The sequence below is a fragment of the Mauremys mutica genome, chromosome 12 (assembly GCF_020497125.1).
Source record: "Mauremys mutica isolate MM-2020 ecotype Southern chromosome 12, ASM2049712v1, whole genome shotgun sequence".
Lineage (NCBI taxonomy): Eukaryota > Metazoa > Chordata > Testudines > Geoemydidae > Mauremys > Mauremys mutica.
Window position 1 is genome coordinate 42,599,788 of NC_059083.1, and position 9,789 is coordinate 42,609,576.

At 47.0% G+C, this 9,789-nt stretch overlaps 1 long non-coding RNA gene across 1 annotated transcript; it reads left to right on the forward strand.

Moving 5' to 3' along the window:
• Positions 1–899: 899 nt before the first annotated feature.
• Positions 900–8,791, forward strand: LOC123345085. Its single transcript, XR_006572709.1, has 4 exons — positions 900–1,269; positions 1,840–1,922; positions 5,873–6,095; positions 8,730–8,791. It is a non-coding gene; the product is annotated as an uncharacterized LOC123345085 (long non-coding RNA).
• The last annotated feature ends 998 nt before the right edge of the window (positions 8,792–9,789 follow it).

A 9,789-nucleotide genomic window follows, 5' to 3' on the forward strand; every position in this document is an offset into this window, starting at 1 on the left:
GCTCGCATCCGGGTGTCCTGGCGCTTCAGGGCAGGGGCCAGCAAGTCACAGAGTTCAAGGAAAGTGCCCTTACGCATCCTGAAGTTTCGCAGCCACTCTGTGTCATCCCAGACCTGCAGCACTATGCGGTCCCACCAGTCCGTGCTTGTTTCCCGGGCCCAGAATCGCCGTTCCACACCATGAACTTGACCCATTGCCACCATGATCTCCACTGCCCGGCGTACCCTGCTTTCTGAGAGGTCTGCGCCACTCTCCTCACCGCGCTGCCGGAGCCTCCTCGCCCGATTTCTCAGTAGCTGACTGTTGCACAGGTGGACGATAAGGTGCGAGGAGTTGACAACGGCCATAAGTGCAGCGATGATCGCAGCGGGCTCCATGCTCGCAGTGCTGTGGCATCCGCGCTGTAACCGACCAGAAAAGTGCGCGAACAGATTTCCCGCCGGCGCTTTCAGGGAGGGAGGGCGTTTGTGAGTGACGGTTGAATGATGACAGTTACCCAAAACCACCCTCGACACATTTTTCCCCCAGCAGGCATTGCGAGCTCTACCCAGCATTCCAATGGGCAGCGGGGAGTGCGGGAACTGTGGGATAGCTTCCCACAGTGCACCGCTTCCAAAGTCGACGCTGGCCCCGTGAATGTGGACTCAGAAATTCGAATTAGTGTCTTTAGTATGGATACACAAATTCGACTTCATAAGGTCGAATCCACAAATTCGAACTAAGTTGATTCGAAATAGTCTTGTAGTGTAGACAAGGCCTGAGTCTCCCAGCCCGAGGGGAGGGGACGGGGCAGGAGGGAGACGGGGAAGAGACTGGCAGGGGCAGCAGGAGCAATCAGTGAGGAGGGAGGTTCCTGGCTCCCAGCCCTGCCCAGCCCCATTCCCTGCAGCACCCCGGGGCACATTGACTTTCCGGGGGAGGAGCAGGGAGAGGAAAAGCCAGTTCCTGCCTCTGCCTGGTCCCTGTGCTGCTGGGGGGATGCGCTGCCCTGGGGACGGTGTCAGGGGGGTTCCTTCGATTCTGCCCTTTTATTGCAGCTGGAGCACACAGTGATAGTTAATGTCAGCTGCACAATTTTAGTCTCTAAAGGGCCCTTTTCAGATGCTTACAACATGTTCAGTGTTACTAGATGGGCCTTGGGTCTGACACAGTCTGACTATTCCTATGTTCATCTTTAGGGTGACAGTCCCTGTCTTGGGTGAATCTGTTTTTGAAAGTTGGGGGAAAAAACCCACCTACCCTGGTTTTGAGACGAGTCTGGGGAAAAGAGTAAGTTACAATTTTAACATTTTTAAAAAATGTTTTAATCAACTCTATTTTCTTAACAATATGGACTAGAATGTTTACATTTGACAGAGAAGGATTTCATACATCAGATGCACTTCTCTCTCTAATCTCATAAAAATCAGTTTTGATGTAGATTTTTTTTAGAGATTGCAGAAAAGAGCCATAAATATGAATTTAGGGGTCTGGAGAATAATCCTTACAGTGAAAGACTTAAAGTGCTCCATCAATTTAGTTTATTATTTAAAAAAATGTTGAAAGGCTGAAAGGTGATTTGATTATACTGTACAAGTATGTTCACAGAGAGAAAATAGTTGATACCAAATGGCTCTTTAGTTTAGTGCAGTGGTTTTCAACCAGGGGTATTGAGAGAACAGTATATGGATTTGGGACCTAATTTAGGTTGTTGGTTTTTAATATCTTGGTCAAGCATTTCCCTAGGATGACAGAATCTAGAATGACTGTCTGCAGGAAAAGAACCTGTAGGGAAGTGAGGTGTGAAATGCACTAAAGCCCCTTCTGAATCTTTCCCAATTGCCCTTCTCACCCTGACAGGCGGCAGAATCACATCCATATTTTGCACCAGATCATCTGACTGTCCCTGGGGACAGGGAAAGGAAATGGCTGCAATAGAGCTGGTGAGCTTCAAGGAGGTGGCTGTGTATTTTGCTGAGGGGGAATGGGCCCTGCTGGACTCAGGTTAGAGATCCCTGTACAGGGACATCATGTGGGAGAATTATGAGACTGTGGCCTCACTGGGTAAGGATTCCTGTCCCATAGGATATTAGAAGCTGTGGGTTGTCTGAATCATCTTGGTCAGCTTCTATGCAGTATTGTCCATTGGTCTCCCAGATTTCAGGGGGATCAGCCCCTATAATCCATAGATCCTGTGTGGGTGAGACTGTTCCCTCCCACAGGACAAGAGAGATTCAGGGACATAATGGTGCTGATCTTCCCATAACCAAGGTTTTCATGTGAGACAAACTCATTCTTTTCTTCCCCTTCCCAAGGCAAGCTGCATCCTCTGGGACTGACCCCGATCTCAGAGATGGAGCAATGTCTCATGACTCAGCCTATGTCCCCAACAGCCAGATTTTCAAATGTGCTTCACCTCCATCTTGCTCATGTTCCACCCCAGCTGTGTTAGCAGCAGGCCACAGATGTTCTTGACTCTTCTGGCTGTCAGAAAGGGCATGAACCAGAATCATGGGGCTGGGGCTGGCTGTTGTCAATGTCTCCAGGGCCACCCCTTGTGCCAATGTGCTGAATTCCTGGAAGGAGGGTGTTGCTACTGGTGTCTGTTCCTGGTCTGGTGAAGTGGTGGTTCCTTGCAGTGAGAGGGGCTGAGGGAGTGTGTATGAAGTAAGGTATGGTCTGGGAGTGGTGTGTGCGGCATATTGCTATGGCAGAAAAAAGTGAGGAGGGCTCTGCTCATGTTTTAGGGCCTACTCTGGGACTCAGGAGACCTGGGGTCAGTTCCAGGCTCTGCTGCCAGATCCCTGTCTGAGCTTTTGTCAGCCACTGAGGCTGCAGGCCCCAAAGGGGCCCCAGAGAATTAAACCTCCAACTTCCATTGCCCTGTGTGACTGGGCCCCTTTAAAGGTGCCAGCTTCATTATCTCTGATCCTCAGTCCCCTCTCTGTGAAATAGAGAGAACCGTCCACGGTCTGTCTGTCTTGTCTTTTTACACTGAAATGCCTTGGAGCTGGGACTGTCTCTGCCTCTGTGAATCTCTCATGCCTACTGTCAGAGTCCAGGGAGATTCAGGTTTCGGATTGAAACTCAGGAGAGCTGGGTGAATTCCCTGCTCTGCCTCAGATGTCCCATTTGAATTTGGGCAATTCCCTTAGACTGTCCGTGCCTCAGTCCCCAACCTGTACAATGTGGATAATGGCACCTCCTATTTCACAGGGGGTATAATGATAAATGCCTTCTATACTGTATTGTGTATAGATACTGTGGTCATTGGGGCCATATAAGCTCACTGATAGCCCAGTGGGGCCCTGATTTCCCACTGAGAATCCAGGTGCTGCTGTAATAACTATTCTTGGCCTGGTGCTGTGGGAGCACTGATGTAAGGTTACAAGAGTTACATGTTCTGCATGTACCCTAGCTCAATCTCTCTCTCTCTCTGCTCATCACCAGCTTCCTCCACGCCTGCTTTAGCTGTTGCAGGGCCGTGACGTGGGAAAGGGGGCTCTCCAGTGCCAGACAGTCAGAAGCAGCAGAGAATTAAGGAATTGGCTATTGTGATTCACTAATATGTCTTTGTACTCCCTGACCTCTTCACTGGGGAGAATTTTCAGGAGTTCCTGGGAATGGAGCATTATGGTAACTGCTGCTGCTGCATGGATTAAGATGACTCTGTGTCTGTGTTTGAGCCCAGGTGGGAATAGAGCGGCTCCTCCATTTCTCTGGGTCTGTGGTGCATGGTGTAGCAGAAGAGCAATCTCTGCAAAGATTTTTTTTGCCTGAAGTAAGGAGTGGCCTGACTGGGCAGGTGATGGAAGCAGGTCAGATGTTTCTGACATCCATGTCCAGTGTCTGGCTGGCTGTGTGTGTGAGAATGGATGTCTGTGAAAAGCTCTGGATATTGAACCCAGCTGCTTGACAGCAGGGTCTCAGCACAGGTTAGTCTAGCCAGGCTGTGAGCAGCCACTCTGCAAAGCCCTGCCCGAGTGACTGTGTCCTCATTGGTGCTGTGCATATTGTGTGTGTTGCTGTAACTTGTGGGGGCCCACCACATGGTTCTTAGCACTTCACGGAGCTGAGCTGCTCTTTGATTCTTTCCCACTGAATTTTGTGAGAACTTGTATGTCCTTCTGGGCACATGGAGGGTGGGGAGGAATTGTGGGAAGGCTTTGAAAGACTGTTAGTGTTCAAAGGATATTGCCTGTGTAAGCAGAGTCAAGATGAGCTCTACCCTGACATCTGGTGGTGAATTGTGGCAAGTTGTGGAAAAGAACTTCAGGGGCTGGTCTTGTTCGCATAGGCACACCCACCCTGCCTAGCATGAGCCCACAGCTGCCCAAATGGTCACTTTGGCTGCTGTGGGATCCCCAGTTTCTCTGTTATTGGGGCAGGAAGAATGAAGTGTTGTTACCCTGATTATGTGAATCAAGGCCAGTGGAACTGTTTTATGACAGAGGAACTCACCATCAACTAAGTAGCATTCTCTAGACAAGGGACATGGGTTCCAAACCCCCCATGAATTGAGAGAGGTTGGGGACAAGCATGTGTATCTGATGTTATGGGTGTTCTCTGAGGGACTGAAACACCAATTGTGCTGTCTCCACTGTTGACTAGCAGAGCTTGTTTTGATTCTATTAGGAGTTTAGTTACAGGCTGCTGGGCCAATGGTGTACCAGCACTGAGACTCCCCCACTTGACACAGAAATCACTAAAAGCTGAGATCACTGACTGCTGTGTTAACTAGTGGGGGAGCCTGAGGATATATTGCTAAGAGGCTGGCAGAGCAGAGCAGTTTGTGGGCTGGTTGGAATGGCCCATGGGACAGTGAGTGGAGTGAAGTGGAGTGGCTCATGGTGAAGGCTGCAGCAGAACCTCACGGAGAGGTGGGGCAGTCAGCATTGGACCACATAAGGTGCCCATTAACACCCCCATGTGCCCCTTTCTCCCCCCACCATTTCCACCCAGCTGGGGTGGGAGTAGAACTCTCCAGATAAACTTTTGAACTTGGGGGCTGCACTGACCAGGGACAGAGACTTTTGGGTTGTTGGACTTTTGGGTGGTTTTGGGGTTGCTGGACTCAAGAGACTTTTGGGACTTTGGGGTGATCTTTTGGGTGGTTGGACTTAAGACCCTGAGGGGAAAAGGATACTGCCAAACTTACCTGGGGGTGGGTTTTTTGCTCATGGTTTGTGTTATGAATCCTGGTTGTGGTGTTTCCCCAACATAATGCTGCATTGTTTCCCTCCTTTAAAGGATTTTGCTACACTCAGACTCAGTGCTTGCAAGAGGGGAAGAATTGCCTCCTAGAGGCGCCCAGGGGGTGGTATGTAATTGTCCCAGGTCACTGGGTGGGGGCTCGAGCCGATTTTGAATTGCATTATTGAAACAGAACCCCTAGATACTGAACCCGGCCCTTGTTGCTGCCAACTCAGACAGGCACCTGTATTCTCACTGCAAAGTGAACAGATTACCAGCCTGGGCTGAACTAGCACCCAGACTTTAGCCTGTACCCACACATGAAGACTATATTAAAATTGTGACTGTTAAACATAAGGAGGAGAGCATCAGAAATCAATGAACCAAAACTGGTGTGTCAGAAACTATGACTAATTGGTGCACAAAATAATGAGAGGATGGATTATTCCACCCACCCATTACCTTTTGGGGCCCTTAAAAAGAGGTTTCCTTGGAGAAGAAAGAACTTTTATCATCACTGCAATTGCGGCAGAAGGATTGTTTCTGTGACACCAGACCCTGATACTTTAGTGGGGATGCTTGACCATTATCACTGTGCTAGCAAGGTCCTCGATCTGATACATGTAAGCTCCTGCTCTGTCTTCCCGTCCCTCATGTGCTCCTTTCTGCCCCCACCCCCATCTTGAGTGTCCTATCTCAGTGTCTCAGCTTTCCTCCTTGATGCTGAAAAGAGCTGCACTGCACGTCAACATAGTGAGATGACACAGTCCATCTAGATCTGCCCATCCTAAGAAGGATCAGCGAAGGGGAGGGAGACAACCAGATCAATCAGACAATGTCCCTGACTGGGGAAGTGAACTGGGGTCCTGAGCAACAGCTGTCATGACCGACTTGCCAGCCCAAAGTATCCATCTATTACCGAGGTATGCTGAGAACACCAAAAAAACTGTATTTTCCCTCATCTTCACTGTCCTATCTCTTCTCTGCCCTCTGTGTCTGCCTCTTCTTGTCCGGCACAGCTTAAACCTCACTATACATAAGAGGATCCTCACAGAACCCTAGCAGTGTCCTGGTTAGTGATGAGATAAGTGAATGACACTTTTGCCAATTCCCACAAATATCAGAGGGTTAGGCCAGGCTAGAGTGGCCATGTAACAAATATGCCATAGTTACTAAGGCAGAGGATGAAATCACCTTCCTGGAACAGAGCCGTGCAGAGCAGAGGCTGAGATAAGATTCCCACATTGTGATGGGAATTAATTACTCTGTTCGCATTCTCTGTTCAGTTGCTACATTTAAGCTTGGTGTTACACACCTCGAACCATGTGTATCTTATATGCTGTGACTTCTCATTTCTTCTTGATAGTGTTCTAAACTAGCATTCACCCAGGGACTTAAGTGTGGTGACACCGAGCCTCACAACGCGTACTTTTTAGGTATGTCTAAGCCCTACCCCTCTCACAAAGATAGGCACCTCTCTTTGTCTGCAATTCATGAATCAGGGGAGTTAGTCACTGACCTGCAGATGGGTCCTGGGCCTGTAGGCAGGTGCAGAGGCTACCTAACTCCACCAAAAAAACACTGGGGGAGAAGGTCCTCCCTCAAAACTTTTATGCCAGTGGTTAGGGTACTCACCAAGGATACAGGAGACCACCAGTTCAAGTCCTCCCTCTAGTGGATGAGACAAAGAGATTTGAACAGGATCTGACCCTTCTCAGGGGACTACCCCAGCCACTGAGCTATGGAATATTCTGCTATGTGACTCCCTCAATCTCTACTAGCGAAGAAGTTCCACTGTATACAAATACTTAGTATCATTGGGCCAGAGACAAAAATGGTGACTGTGACTATAATTTGGTGGTAAGGGTACCCATCTACCAGTAAGAGAAACATCCTTAGACCTTGCTTGCTTGTAACACATTACACTGTGTGAATGGCTAAGAAAATCTACTTTTAACTCCAAAATCTCACCACATTCTTTATTGGGGTGTGTTCTAAACTTTAGAATACTTTTATGCTTACTTCAGTTGTGTTGTGCATTTTAAATTACAGAGTTATCTTATATGTTCACACTTCCACTCCATACTAGCCTTATTCCAACCTTTGTGTGGGAACTTGACTAGCCCCTAAATCCCCAAAGCAGGGTATTTTGTGATAGTTCTTTCTATATTTGGACATTAAAGTGTTGACCCATTGGTGTATGGAATCACCTTTAATAAGCTCTCTTTCTTCTGCCATGATATACCATGATCTCCCTGCAATACACTCTCTGCCTATCAGCTCTCTGAGAACAACCACTTAAACTGCTTGATTAACTTTAATTGGAATATCTTTGTTAATCAAACTGCTTTCTGAACTGTCACACTTGTAAAATTGCCTATTAACTCCTCCAGATCAGAGCTAATCTGATCTATTCTGCACTGTGGCATAATAATCACATTGGGTGATTCTTTTCAGGGCCGGCTCTAGGATTTCTGCCGCCCCAAGACGCGCCTGCAGAGGGGCCACTGGTCCCGCAGCTCCGGTGGACCTCCCGCAGGCATGCCTGCGGATGCTCCACCGGAGCCGCGGGACCAGCGGTCCCTCCGCAGGCGCGTCTGCGGGAGGTCCACCGGAGCCACCTGCCGCCCTCCCGCAGGACGCCGCCCCAAGCGCGCGCTTGGTGCGCTGGGGTCTGGAGCCGGCCCTGATTCTTTTATCCCAGTTATTGTGTGTGTGTGTCTAAACAGTGCTGAATTTCAAGCTGTAGTAATCAGATGACTGTGAATTTGCCTTAAGAATCATGCTTAGCCTCAGACTATCTTATTAAAACAGAAGTATAAGAAGTACTAATGGTTTTGCTATCTTGTGTTAAGCTGACACTACTTTCTGTTCTACTGTCCTATTCAATCTATCTAGTTTTGTCCAAAATTGTTTGTAGTTTAAAAGTTGTAATATCAAGTTGAATTGTAGATGTTATAATATAGTTACTTCATTGAATGGATCTGAAACTATTTATCCACATTTAGCTGTTCAATTCTACTACTTGTGAATTTTAATTAGGATAAACAACATGTGGCTACTGTTAATATCATACATAATTAAGTGAATACCATAGTGGTTAATGCGCATAGGGTTTTTTTTTCAATGCTATAAAACTGAGTATAACACTCATCCATTCTATATTGTTAACCAACTCTTTTCATTTATTTTCTAGTTTCTAATTTGATAGTCATAGAATCGTAGGACTGGAAGGGACCTTGAGTAGTCATCTAGTCCAGTCCCCTGCCCATCCTTAAAAATCTACAATGATGAAAATTCCATAACCTTCCTAGGCAATTTATTCTAGTGCTTAACTACCCTGACCATTAGGAAGTTTTTCCTAATGTCCAACCTAAACTGCCCTTGCTGCAATTTAAGCCCATTGCTTCTTGTCCTATCCTCAGATATTAAGGAGAACAATTTTTCTCCCTTCGCCTGGTAACAACCTTTTATGTACTTGAAAACTTTATCATGTCCCCTCTTAATCTTCTCCTCTCCAGAATAAACAAACCTATTTTTTTAATCTTCCCTCATAGGTTGTGTTTTCTAGACCTTGAATAATTTTTGTTGCTCTTCTCTGGACTTTCTCCAATTTGTCCACGTCTTTCCAGAAATGTGATGCCTGGAACTGGACACAATACTCCAGTGGAGGCCTAATCAGCGTGGAGAAGAGCAGAAGAATTACTTCTCATGTCTTGCTTACAACACTCATGCTAATACATCCCAGAATGATGTTCCCTTTTTTTGCAGCAGTGTTACACGGTTGACTCATATTTAGCTTGTGATCCACTATGACTCCCAGATCCCTTTCCGCAGTACTCCTTCCTAGGAAGTCATTTCCTATTTGTTACTTTGTATCACTAGTTTTATTTACCATTTTTATCTAGTGTTTTATCTATTTGCATAATACTCGATTTAATTATTTATTGGCAACTAGTGAAACAGGAGCAGCTAATGGGAGTTTTGGGATGGAGTTTAGTGGCAGAGTGTGTGCGGGGGGGGGGGGGAGGCTAGATGCATTTAACATTCTTTAAACTTAAAGCCAAAAAGGCCCCCAGATAAAAACAAAACATCAACAAAGGAACAAGCTGTAAGAGTAAAAAGAGAATGCAGGCAGAAGTCCAGCAACAGAGTGGGGGCTATCCAGTTTATTGCACCCAATGTAGCATGTATGATTACCTGCCCTATGGGCAGGTGGCGTATGTGTGCATTCGGTGCAAGGAGCTCCTGGCCCTCAGAGACCATGTACGGCTTTTGGAGACCAGAGTGGCTGAACTTGAGGAGCTAAGGGAGTGTGACATTATTGACATGAACTGGGATCATATCGATCATTGTTGCAACCAAGGTCCTGTAGTGGCACCAAATCTTGTATAAAGGGGATCAAATAAGGTGTCTAAGGCAAGGTTCTGGTTGCTGGTTCTGATTATGCTATCTGTATGCAGGTATCATTTTTGTATTTAAAGTTATAAGTATTGGCTCGATACTGCCTGTATTTCAAACTTGTGCTATGCTTCCGGGTGACATCCCAGATAATATGCCATCAGCACTGCCTAGCCTGCTTGATGGCCCATTAAGGACCATCAGATATACAACTGA